Below are 13,466 nucleotides of genomic sequence, written 5' to 3' on the forward strand. Positions count from 1 at the left end.
AAACATGGAGGATATACGCGACCAACGGACAGGTAGAGAAAGGGGTTTGAGTGATAAATAATCAGTGTGTAACCTGATAAAAACTATTTTTTTAAATGTTATCCGCGTTATATTCCATGTGCAGCAACATTTATAATGATAGGTTTGGTCATTAACGTTTAAATGCATAATTAAGCAAACACAAGAGCAGAGTTCTCGGAATGAAAGACTCGTTAAAGAACGTGCCTCTTGCTACCCTATGCTTGCTACACTTAATGGCAATATTGCACTGGTCTGTTGGACTTGGTTGAACAAAAATAAACAATATTTTGTTGCTTAAGCTTATGTATTCAGTCATTATTCAATGGTATACTAAAAATCCATGTAAAAATCTTAATTCTCACTGTTCTCAGGTCAAATATTTACATGCGATTAAAATGCGATTAATTTCGATTAATTAATTACAAAGCCTCTAATTAATTAGATTAAATTTTTTAATCGAGTCCCGGCCCTAATATATATATATATGTATGTATGTATATACAGTGGGTACGGAAAGTATTCAGACCGCCTTAAATGTTTCACTCTTTGTTATATTGCAGCCATTTGCTGAAATCATTTAATTTAATTTTTGTTCCTCATTAATGTACACACAGCACCCCATATTGACAGAAAAACACAGAATTGTTGACATTTTTGCAGATTTATTAAAAAAAGAAAAACTGAAATATCACATGGTCCTAAGTATTCAGACCCTTTGTAGTGATACTCATATATTAACTCAGGTGTTGTCCATTTCTTCTGATCATCCTTGAGATAGTTCTACACCTTCATTTGAGTCCAGCTGTGTTTGATTATACTGATTGGACTTGATTAGGAAAGCCACACACCTGTCTATATAAGACCTTACAGCTCACAGTGCATGTCAGAGCAAATGAGAATCATGAAGTCAAAGGAACTGCCTGAAGAGCTCAGAGACAGAATTGTGGCAAGGCACAGATCTGACCAAGGTTACAAAAAAATTCTACTGCACTTAATGTTCCGAAGAGCACAGTGGCCTCCATAATCCTTAAATGGAAGATGTTTGGAACGACCAGAACCCGTCCTAGAGCTGGTCGTCCGGCCAAACTGAGCTATCGGGGGAGAAGAGCCTTGGTGAGAGAGGTAAAGAAGAACCCAAAGATCACTGTGGCTGAGCTCCAGAGATGCAGTCAGGAGATGGGAGAAAGTTGTAGAAAGTCAACCATCACTGCAGCCCTCCACCAGTCGGGGCTTTATGGCAGAGTGGCCCGACGGAAGCCTCTCCTCAGTGCAAGACACATGAAAGCCCACATGGAGTTTGCTAAAAAAACACCTGAAGGACTCCAAGATGGTGAGAAATAAGATTCTCTGGTCTGATGAGACCAAGATAGAACTTTTTGGCCTTAATTCTAAACAGTATGTGTGGAGAAAACCAGGCACTGCTCATCACCTGTCCAATACAGTCCCAACAGTGAAGCGTGGTGGCAGCATCATGCTGTGGGGGTGTTTTTCAGCTGCAGGGACAGGACGACTGGTTGCAATCGAGGGAAAGATGAATGTGGCCAAGTACAGGGATATCCTGGATGAAAACCTTCTCCAGAGTGCTCAGGACCTCAGACTGGGCCGAAGGTTTACCTCCCAACAAGACAATGACCCTAAGCACACAGCTAAAAGAACAAAGGAGTGGCTTCACAACAACTCCGTGACTGTTCTTGAATGGCCCAGCCGGAGCCCTGACTTAAACCCAATTGAGCATCTCTGGAGAGACCTTAAAATGGCTGTCCACCAACGTTTACCATCCAACCTGACAGAACTGGAGAGGATCTGGAAGGAGGAATGGCAGAGGATCCCCAAATCCAGGTGTGAAAAACTTGTTGCATCTTTCCCAAAAAGACTCATGACTGTATTAGATCAAAAGGCTGCTTCTCCTAAATACTGTGCAAAGGGTCTGAATACTTAGGACCATGTGATATTTCAGTTTTTCTTTTTTAATAAATCTGCAAAAATGTCAACAATTCTGTGTTTTTCTGTCAATATGTGGTGCTGTGTGTACATTAATGAGGAAAAAAAATGAACGTAAATGATTTCAGCAAATGGCTGCAGTGAAACATTTAAGGGGGTCTGAATACTTTCCGTGCCCGCTGTGTGTGTGTGTGTGTATATATATATATATATATATATATATATGGCAGTCCCCTACCTTGCAAAACAGACAGGTGTGCACCTTAAAGCGCTGTCTACGTAGGCGACTCACTAGGTTTTGGAATGGAGTTACTGAGAAGGCAGCTCTGGTTGGTATGGAAACAGATGGCATTCCTCTTCCTCTCTCTGCTTCACAGTTGCAGAAGGTCAAAGGTCAGCCTGTCAGCCTGAGAAACAAAGGTGAGGGTCTTCTACTTGTTCATCACTAAACCTGCTGAACAGATTGCGCTGCGGTGATCTATGCAACCTTTACCACGAGAGGCATCTTATTTTTGCTGTGAGAGGCTTTAAAAGGATGCTTTGAGAAATTATTGGCACAGCTCTCACCTCCTGCTCTGACAAAACTGGAAATGAGCGTTCCAGCACACGTCAAGTGAGGCCGTGCATTCTAATTTTAGACATGAATGGAGAAAAAAAAAAGAATTAGATGGATGACTGTCACTTGTAATGCAGAAAGGGAGTGAATCATCATAGTGTTGAGTCTGGATAAGCAATTATGATGAACAGATCGACAAAACAATGAGACTGAAACAATACTGAGTATGAATATCATGACAGATCTGATTGGATGGAGATAATGAAATGCATAATAAGGAATTGAGGGAGTGAGAGAGAGAGACTGTTTTTCTACATCTGTTCATCATACAATCCATTCTCTTTTGACCATTTTTCTTTTTCTTTGTTTTTTTCTAGGCCATATAAATGCTTTGGCAATACAATTTACAATTTTTCAGCTTTTACAGAAACACAGTGGTGTTACTTGTTATATAATGACTTAGTAATATGAATAATTATCATATTCATCCATCAGGGCATTTACATGGTACTTCAAAAGGCTTCAAAGAATAAAAAAATAGTACCAGTAAAAACTATTCAAAAAACATACGGTATAGATAGATATATTGAATTAAATTGATTTTTAAATATATTAACTATTAAATAGTTAAATAAATTACTTAATTTAAAACATAATACAAAAGCACGGAAAATGTCAAAAAAACAAAAAAACAGTTGTATCATGGTATATGTCCAAAAGTCAAAGTATTACTATGGCATGAATAAATAAGTAATACATGCCATGGTAATACTATGGTACCAATCAATCAATAAAATCAATTTTTAAAAAAAGAGGATAGTATTACCATATACCAAATCATAAAAATAAACATGATAACATGTTCAAAAAAACATGGTATTACTATTGTACCAAATAAATAAATCACTCATAAACCTGGTATATGTATAAATATAACATTATTATCATGGTACTATGCCAAAGAAATGGTACCTGCATTATCACAGTACGTGTTTAGAAAAACACATTTTTAGTGCACAGATTTTTAAAGACAGAAAAGATGATGTGCAGGAAAGTGAATCAGGTTTAGGTTCAGTATTTGAAAGCCACTTTCTTGAGTGATGTGGTGAGAAAGCAGAGTGTCAGAGACAGCTGGATATACTGAGCATCCATTCACACAGACTAACTCTGTAAAGCTGTGGTGGATTTTACCTGCTCAGCAGAGGGCAAAACTCAGGTCTGGATGTCTCAACTCCACTGTCGTCTATTCCAGGAAAGGAAAAGAGCAGCCGAAGTCTCTTACTTTGTGGTTTTAGTGTTTCTTCAACTTTTTAAGTCTTGACATTTACTGAAAACACAATAGTATGTGAGCTAATATGAAAACTGTGTCATCATATACTCACCCCCTCATGTCATTCCTATCTCATAAGGATTCGATATATTCTGTGGAGGACAAAAGGAGACAGACAGTCAGACATGATGTTCACACGGCTCTTTTCCATACAATGAAAGCACACAGTACAACGACTGTTAAGCTCAGAGATAAAAGAATCTGTATAATAACTCTGTGTTAAAAAGACAAAGGAGAATTGAAAGTCACTGTTCATTGAAAATCATGTCCTTTGCTGTAGCTCAAATCTAATTTGCATGTTATAATATGCTGCAATATGCATAACGCTATTGATGTCAATAATGATTGACAACATTGGCTTGTCATAGATTAATAGTAATGCAAGTTTCAATATATGGACATATGAATGAAACCTATATACACAGTTGAGGTCAATAGTTTACATTATTATTTGACCAAAATAAGAGGGATCATACAAAATGTATGTTATTTTTTATTTAGTACTGACTTGAATTAGATATTTCATATAAAAGATGTTTACATATAAGTCCACAAGAGAAAATAATAGTTGAATTTATAAAAAATTACCCTGTTCAAAAGTTTTCATATGCTTATTCTTAATACTGAATGATCTACAGCTGTTTTTTTTTTTGTTTGTTTTTGTTTTTTTTGTTTAGTGATAGTTGTCCCTTGTCCCTGTCCACTGTTCTTCAGAAAAATCCATCTTTTCGCACTGAGGACAACTGATGGACTCATATGCAACTATTACAGAAGTTTCAATTGCTCACTAATACTCCAGAAGGAAACAATGCATTAAGAGCCGGGATCAAACCTTTTGAACAGAATAAAGATGCGTACATTTTTCTTATTTTGCCTAAATATCATATTTTATTTCGTCTAGTACTGCCATTCAGAAGCTAAATTTATCCTGATCTTCAAATTCCAAAAGTTTTCACCCCCCAGCTCTTAATGCATGGTTTTTCCTTCTGGAGCATCAGTGAGCGTTTGAACCTTTTGTAATGGTTGCATATGAGTCTCTCAGTTGTCCAAAAGATGGATCTCAAAATCATAGTCATTGCTGGAAAGGGTTCAAATACAAAGAAATGCTGGAACCTAAAGAACTATCACTAAAAAAACAGCTGTGGATCATTCAGGTAACAGGGCCATTTTTTATAAATATAACTATTATTTTCTATCGTGGACTGTTGCAAATGTCTTTTATGTGAAATATCTTATTCAGGTCAGTACTAAATAAAAAATAACATGCATTTTCTATGATCCCTCTTATTTTTGTAAAATAATTAACATTTTGCAGATTCTGCAAGGTGTATGTAAACTTTTGACCTCAACTATATATATTTCAAATACTTTAATAATATACATTTTTTTAATAAAGTAGATTTCTTACCTCAGTAATATATCAGTTATGATGCATCTTGGTTGCATACAGTAGAAAAATAGTGCAAAACAAAATACAGAAATGAAGGAAATTAATAAATCATCATACTCTGTGGCTAGAATGCCATTTTAAGATGACATTAAAGAAGTTCACTTCTAGAACAAAAAGTTACAGATAATTTACTCACCCCTTTGTCATCCAAGACGTTCATGTCTGTCTTTCTTCAGTCGTAAAGAATCTATGCTTCTTGAGGAAGACATTTCAGGAATGTTCTCCATATAGAGGACTTTTATGGTGCCTGCAAGTTTGAACTTTCAAAATGCAGTTTAAATGCAGCTTCATAGGGCTCTAAACGATCCCCGCCAAGGAAGAAGGGTACTCCGGTTCAATACAGTTATAGTATTGAACAATACAGTCCTCCAACTTCAAAATAGTCTTAAATCGCTGCAGAAGTACGACCCAGTGTTTACAAAGTGAACGTGCAAAGAACAAACAACAATGTAGGGCGATTTTGAAATTAGAGGAATAATGTGATGGGAGTTTTTTGTCATACCCTAACCGTATTGAACCGGAATACACAAAGTATGCATGCACATCGCAGAGCTAGACAAGACTAGCATTTGAAGTTAAAAAGTATATAAATTGTATTTATTTATTTTATTATTATTTTTAAAGACCCTTCACTGCAAAAATGTTTTTTTTTTTTTTTTTTTTACTTAGATGTTTTGTCTTGTTTCCAGCCAAAATATCTAAAAATTCTTAAATCAAGAAGGATTTTCTAGACAAGTAAAAATTATTTTCCTGTTTTCAGAAAAAACAAGTCAAAATTAAGTGAGTTTTGTCTTAGAACAAGCAAAATAATCTGCCAATGGAAAACAGAAAACAAAATTATTATTTTTTTACCCCATTGGCAGATTATTTTGCTTGTTTCAAGCAAAAACTCATTTTGACTTTTTTCTGAAAACAAGACAATAATTTTTACTCGTCTAGAAAATCCTTCTTAATTTAAGAATTTTTAGACATTTTGGCTGGAAACAAGACAAAAAATCTAAGTAAGAAAATCATTTTTCGGAGTGCCTTTGAATCTGCATTTAAACTGCATTTTGGAAGTTCAAACTCGCGGACAACATACAAGTCCACTATAGGAAGATAATTCCTGAAATGTTTTCCTCAAGAAACATTGTTTCTTTATGACTGAAGACTGAACGACATGAACATCTTGTATGACAAGAGGGTGAGTAATGTATCTGTACATTTTTGTTTTGGAAATGAACTTCTCCTTTAAAGAAAAGCTGTGTAAATGACTAAGGGCTGCTCTCAAATGAGAGCACATGGCCTACAGATAATCCCGAATCCCTGGCAGGAGATCTGACCTCAACTTGCTGAAGCTCCACTTCACTCGAGTGTGAGAAAATGCATTATTCAGCCAAACGGCAAGAGCGTAATAGTGTCCGGAAAGATCAGAAGCACTCCTGAGTCACTGGTTGTTCTCGCGTGACATTCATTCGGAGTGAACACATTGAGAAGAGTGACTCTCAGCATCAGAGAAGCGTCTACAGCCCAAGTAAAGCGGGTTACCGCGGTATGCCGGGAGAGGAAGAGCCAGCCTCCGTACAATGCACTCTGGGACTGCATATCCCTCGCTGCACGGCACAGTTAAACCGCTCTTTGAACGTATTTGAAAGAGTATCAGAACAGAGATTCGGCATAATACCATTTCGTTCCTTTTACACTCGCTACTCTGCAGATGTTTGAATGGGATAATGTCAGATAATAATGAGGGAGCGCTTTAAAAAAATCAGGCTTTATTCAAAAAATACAAGAACAAGAGGAGGATGGTCAATAGCAGGCCTTTCATTAGAAACTGAAATAAGTTTTTAACGAAATTCCGAGCTCAGTCAATATCCAGCCATTCAAATAGCAATGGTATCCACCATATTCTTCAACGCAAGTGGGCAGGACTTCTGGTTCATTAGCCACTATAGGCGAAAACTTGCACTGGTTTGCACTACAAACCAGTGTGCTCACAATTAAGTTAATACATTAAAATATGATAAGACACACCAGTTTGCAATATCAAGCAGCAAAACGAGCTGCTTTGTGCGGCTTAAAATAGCTGGGTGATTTTATTTACGAAATTAATGCATTTCTTTAGCAAGGACACCTGAAAATTACAAAAAGTGAAAAAGTAATTGATATATTTTTTTAATTTATAAATATATATTTTTCTTTTGAAGAAAATTGTTATTTTTATTCAGCAAGAAAGCATTAAATTTAAGAAATTAATGCATTTATTTAGCAAGGGCACATGACAATGACCAAAAGTAAAAAAGTGATTATTTTATTTTATTTTTTATCTTTTTGAAAGAAATTAGTATTTTAATACAGCAAGAAAGCATTACATTTATGAAATTAATGCATTTATTTAGCAAGGGCATATGAAAATTACAAAAAGTGAAAAAGTGATTATTTTATTTTTTTATTTTTTATTTTTTTATTTTTTTTTTTTTATCTTTTGAAGAAAATTTGTATTTTTATTCAGCAAGAGAGCATTAAATTTAAGAAATTAATGCATTTATGTAGCAAGGACACATGAAAATGACCAAAAGTGAAAAAGTGATTTTTTATTTTATTTTATTTTATTATTATTATTATTATTATTTTTTTATTTATTTTTTTTAAATAAATTAGTATTTTTAATCACAAAGAGAGCACTGAATTTAAGAAATTAATGCATTTATTTAGCAAGGACACATGATAATGACCAAAAATGAAAAAGTGATTATTTTATTTTTTATTTTATTTTATAAATTTAATTTATCTTTTTGAAAGAAACTAGTATTTTTATTCAGCAAGACAGTGTTAAATTATTAAATTAAATTAAAGAAAGGATTGCATTTATTTAACAATGACGAATGAAAATGATCAAAAGTAAAAAAGTGAAATTAGTATTTTTATTCAGGAAGACAGCATTAAATATAAGAAATGAATGCATTTATGTAGCAAGGGCACATGACATTGACCAAAAGTAAATAAAGTGATTTTTTTTTTTTTTTTTTTTTCTTTTTGAAAGAAATTAGTATTTTTATTCAGCAAGAAATGAATTCATTTATTTAGCATTAACGGCAAACAAAAATGATCAAAAGTGAAAGTGATTTTTATTTTGTTTTTTAATTATTTTTTTATTTATCTTTTTGAAAGAAATTAGTATTTTTATTTAGCAAGACAGCATTAAATATAAGAAATGAATGTATTTATGTAGCAAGGGCACATGACAATGACCAAAAGTAAATAAAGTGATTTTTTTTTTTATCTTTTTGAAAGAAATTAGTATTTTTATTTAGCAAGACAGCATTAAATGTAATAAATTTATACATTTATTTAGCAAGGGCACATAAAAAAGACCAAAAGTGAAAGAGTTTTATTTATTTATTTATTTATTTATTTTTTATCTTTTTGAAGAAATTAGCATTTTTATTCAGCAAGAAATGAATGTGTTTATGTAGCATTAACGGCAAACGAAAATGATCAAAAGTGAAAGAGTAATTTTTATTTTATTTTATAATATTTTTTTTTATTTATCTTTTTGAAAGAAATTAGCATTTTTATTCAGCAAGACAGCAGACTTCATGGACTGGTGTGGTGGAGGGCTTTGTGAAAGTGTCACCGTTGCGCGCCTGACATAGCCAGTCAGGAAGGTCTTGACAGAAAAGAAATGAATGAATTTTAAAGGAGCGTCGGGGTGAAAGTGTAATAGAAAAGTACTATAAATACCCACCGGCATCTGGCCACTGTAAGATGACCCACGTCCCAAAGGCCCAGACCAGCCGAGGTGTCCATTATGCAATTTATCAGCGAGAGACCCGCCGCGCCGCTTGTCCTTCAATGATGCTTCCGACTCTTATGAGCTCCGACATCAGGTCCCATCTCTTATGCACGAGATTCATCAAGGTCGTCCTGAATGGGATTTTCATGTAAAACACCTGTTGTGAATCAGAAACACGTAAGAATGGATGTGGAAATCTAGGTTTGATAGTTAAGTGCAATAATTCAAGGTGAAATATACATTACATTTTGAAAACAGAAATAAAATCTCAGAAAAAAGGCACAAAAGCTGTCACTGGGATTCAAAAGGTACACTTCTGTATTTTATTTTATTATTTATTATTATTTTTATTTATTTTATTTTATAAATAGACTTACTGGTGTGTTTTTACTTATTTGGGTTTCATTATTTTGTTTTATTTTATAAACTGACTCATTTACTGGTGTTTTTATTATGTATTTGGGTTTCACTATTTTTATTTTTTTATTATTTTTTTTTATTTTATTTTATAAATTGACCCATTTACCAAGGGGGTTTTTATTTAATTTTATTTTATAAACATAATTTTATTTCATTTTATTTTATAAATTGACTCATTTACTGATGTTTTCATTATATATTTGTGTTTCACTATTTTTATTATTTTACTTTATTTTATAAATGGACCCATTTACCGGTGTTTTTATTATGTATGTGGGTTTTTATTTTATTTTATAAACAAAATTTAATTAAATTTTATTTTATAAATGGACTCATTTACCGGTGTTTTTATTATGTATGTGGGTTTTTATTTTATTTTATTTTACTTAATAAATGGACTCATTTACTGATGTTTTTATTATATATTGTGGTTTCACTTTTTTTATATTTTTTACATTTTATTTTTTATGAATTGACACTTTTACCGTTGTTTTTATTATGTATGTAGGTTTCGCTATTTTTATTATTTTTTTATTTTATTTTATTTTATTGGTCCATTTACCTGGTTTTTATTATGTAGGTGTTTTTTAAATTATTTTATTTTCTAAATATAATTTTATTATGTTTTTGTTATGTATGTGGGTTACCCCTTCAGTCGAATCACTTCGACGTTACATTGGGATCTCGCCTGAGAGACCGATCACCTCTGAGCCTTATTAAAAAGGCCAATTGAAAATTGGCGAGTGGACGTGCGCGCCGGCCACGCCCCCGTACATACGGGTATATAAGATGGCTGCGCGCACCACTCAGTCAGACTTTTGCTTTCAGAGCCGATGTGTCGAGCCTCTAAACAGCCGAGAAGAGTTCTTCAGAGTTCATGCTCCCTCCTGCTGCTGCGCTGCCATAACTAAAAGAGTGTTTCACAGAAAGAGCATTGTTTGGCAGCCGCCAGCGCAGTCCCGCGGGCGGCCGTTTTCACGGCCATATAAAGCCTTTTTGCATTCCAGCGAGCAGCCCCGGCGAGTGCATTGCCCCGCGGCGCCTCCCTGGGCAAACCGGGATCACAAAAGAGCAATTTCTAGCGGCCGTTTTAGACGTTCTTTTCAGGATGTCTTTTCGGCCGTGCGTTTCTGGATGTGGTAGTTTCCTCTCCTCAGCGAACGGACATGAGCGCTGCCTCACGTGTTTAGGCTTTGAGCACACTGGGGTGGTGCTCATGAATGGTTCATGCGGTGAAAGCATGACCATGACCACGCTGAAGTCCCGCCGCTCGTTCGCGAGCTGGCTCCCCCCGCCTCCCTCCCGTGGTCAGCCGTTGAGCCGCCTATGCTCTTCGGCCACCGCGGTGGGGCGCGGGGGGGGACATTCAAATTACGATAGACAGCGTTCCGCCGGCTCAAAAAGCCCTGCGGACCTCTCTATCTCAGCGCGGTCCCGTTGAGTTTCCGCAGCAGACGCTTCCCCGCCTGGCGGGCTGAGCGTCTCCTTCGGTGCTCCTGCAGAGGATGAGATGTCTGTCACAGCATCAGAGGGAGAGTCAGACGGTGACACATCTCTTCCCGCGGCGCGGCGCCCACCCATGGTCGCTGCCCCCCTGGAGGTTGATGTCGAACTGTCGGCTATGCTTCTCCGGGCAGCCGGGGGGGATCGGTTTGAAGGTTCCTCAGGGGCCCGGCCGATCCTTCTAGGCTGGACGACTGGTTCCTGGGGGGGGCCCGGCGGCAGCGCCGCGCTCCCCCCCGGTCCCGTTCTGACCGGATGTGCATAGGAGCTGACAAAATCTATGGCGCCCTATTCATTTGACGCGCTCTCCAGCTCCTCTCCCCTCGCCACTCTCCATGGCGGGGCAGCCAAGGGGTACGTGGCGGTCCCCCAGGTCGGGCGCGCCATCGCGGTGCACCTTTGCCCGCGGGTGCGGCCGCCTGGTGGGGCCCTCCGCGTCTCCCTTTTAGGGCATGTGAAATTCTTCCGCCCTCATCGGCTGGGCCTTTTCTGCGCCCCCCGACACGCTGCCCCGCACTGCAGGCCATGGCAACACTGCAAAAGTGCCAGGTGCAGGCACCTTAAGGCCTGCACGAGAGTGGTCCTGACCAGGGGGTACTTGAAGAACTCCGCGCCGCCACTGACTTCGCCCTCCGGGCTACTAGGTCGCGGCGTGTCCCCTTGGTCAGGTGATGTCCACCTGCGTGGTCCAGGAACGCCACCTATGGCTGACTCTGGCCCGGATGGCAGAGGCCGACAAAGTTCGCTTTCTCGACTCTCCCATTCCCCAGAGCGGCCTATTCGGCGACACCGTGAAGGGTTTTTGCTCAGCGGCGTCGAACGTATCGCCGGCCCCCAAAAGCCTGCGATCCTCCGCCCATCAGCATACCCCGTCGAGATGCCAGAGCAGTACGCCTCCCCGTCGTTCGGGCTGGGCATCTCCTCTGGCGCTCCAACGGTCCAGAGGCAGACGGAGGCCGTCCAACATATCCTGCCCCGCCGCGAAGTTACCATTCCGCCGCCTGGGCCCCCGCCTCCGCCTGCCCGTCGCCGAGGGCGTCCCCCCGCAGCTCCGTCCCCTGCTGAGCCACACGATCCAGGCTCGCAGCCGACGTCGAGCCGCCCGTGGGAGAGGGACGCCGCTCGCCTCTCAGGGTCCTGCGACGGAAAACCCTCGCAGGCGAGCTTCGAAGCGTCCCTGATGCGAGCACCCCCGGAGGTGGAGAGAGCTACTCTGTCGGCACTCCCGCTGGAAGCGGGACTTAGCCGGTCATTTGAAATCACAGAAAGACCCAGCCTTCTCACCTCTGGGGCCCCGGCCCCGAGTTTCCTTCCTGAGCAGCACTTCCACTCCTCGGAACCAGACTCGGGACCGGATGTCGCCAGCGCGGGAACCAGGGAAGTAGGTAAGCACTGCTTAGTGCAGTTAGACACTTCTCCAGGACGTTTATCCTTCTGGGTTTTGTCTCCTTCCCTGTCTTTCCCCAGGCTGCCCCACCACGGTCACGCCGGTCAACGTTCCCTTGATACCACTACACTGGTTGATACGGACGGTACGGCCCGGCTCCAGGCGTCCGCCCAGACTCACAGGTACCCCTTACATTCTTTATTCAGCAACAGGCGTGCCTCTGTTCTGCCTGCGGAGGTCGCGTTCCTACTGGCGAAGGACGCGATCCAGCCTGTCTCTCCAGCCGGGACGAGGTCGGGGTTTGATAAGAGTCCTGACTTCACGTGTCCAGTTAGAGTGGTGGGTTAACATCCGCCCTGGATGGAGCTCTGTTCCGATCCCTTCTTAGGCTGTCGGCACACATGCTCACGACGACGTACATACAAGTATGTTTCCGTCTCCAGGGCTGGGTTGCAGCCATCTGCCTGAAGGGCACCCGCTGTCGCGTCTCGATCTTCCCCGGCGCACACCCCTTCGGCGGTCTGCCCCGGGGATCGAGCGCTCAGCGCGAGGTGCGTCCATTTGGCTAGTCCCTCTCCTTCCTGCCTTCTTAGGCCATGGGAGCTCCCCTGTCCCCTCTTCGGCAGACAGGTATTCGCGTCTTCAACCGTCTCTTCGACTGGTGCTTTACCAGCCCACTCGTGAGTTCCGTTGTGCGAACATTGGGACCTGGTGCCTCGGCACCCCCGCCATCTGGTTCTTCAGGCCAACCGAGGAAATTCGTTTCCTCGGTCGGGAGCCCGACTCGGTCCTCAAGACAGCCCGCCTTACTACCAAGAGCGCGCAGTCAGTGCTGTAGTTCCTGAGTCAATCAGGCACAACACAGCGGTTCTCTCAAACTGAGGCTCCTGGGGCACATGACAGCTCTAGCCGCTAAGAGCCGCTAAGCTTGTTCATGTGAGACCGCTTCAGCACGATCGAGTCCCATGATGGGCATGGCATCTCGGCCCACTCCGGACTGGCGTTTTCCCGCAGTTTGGCCGACAAGCCAGCCCGTGGCTTACCGCGGGTTGGGTTGCCATGTACGACAGAGGCTTACAGCCT

Source organism: Garra rufa, chromosome 11 (genome assembly GCF_049309525.1).
Source record: "Garra rufa chromosome 11, GarRuf1.0, whole genome shotgun sequence".
NCBI lineage: Eukaryota > Metazoa > Chordata > Actinopteri > Cypriniformes > Cyprinidae > Garra > Garra rufa.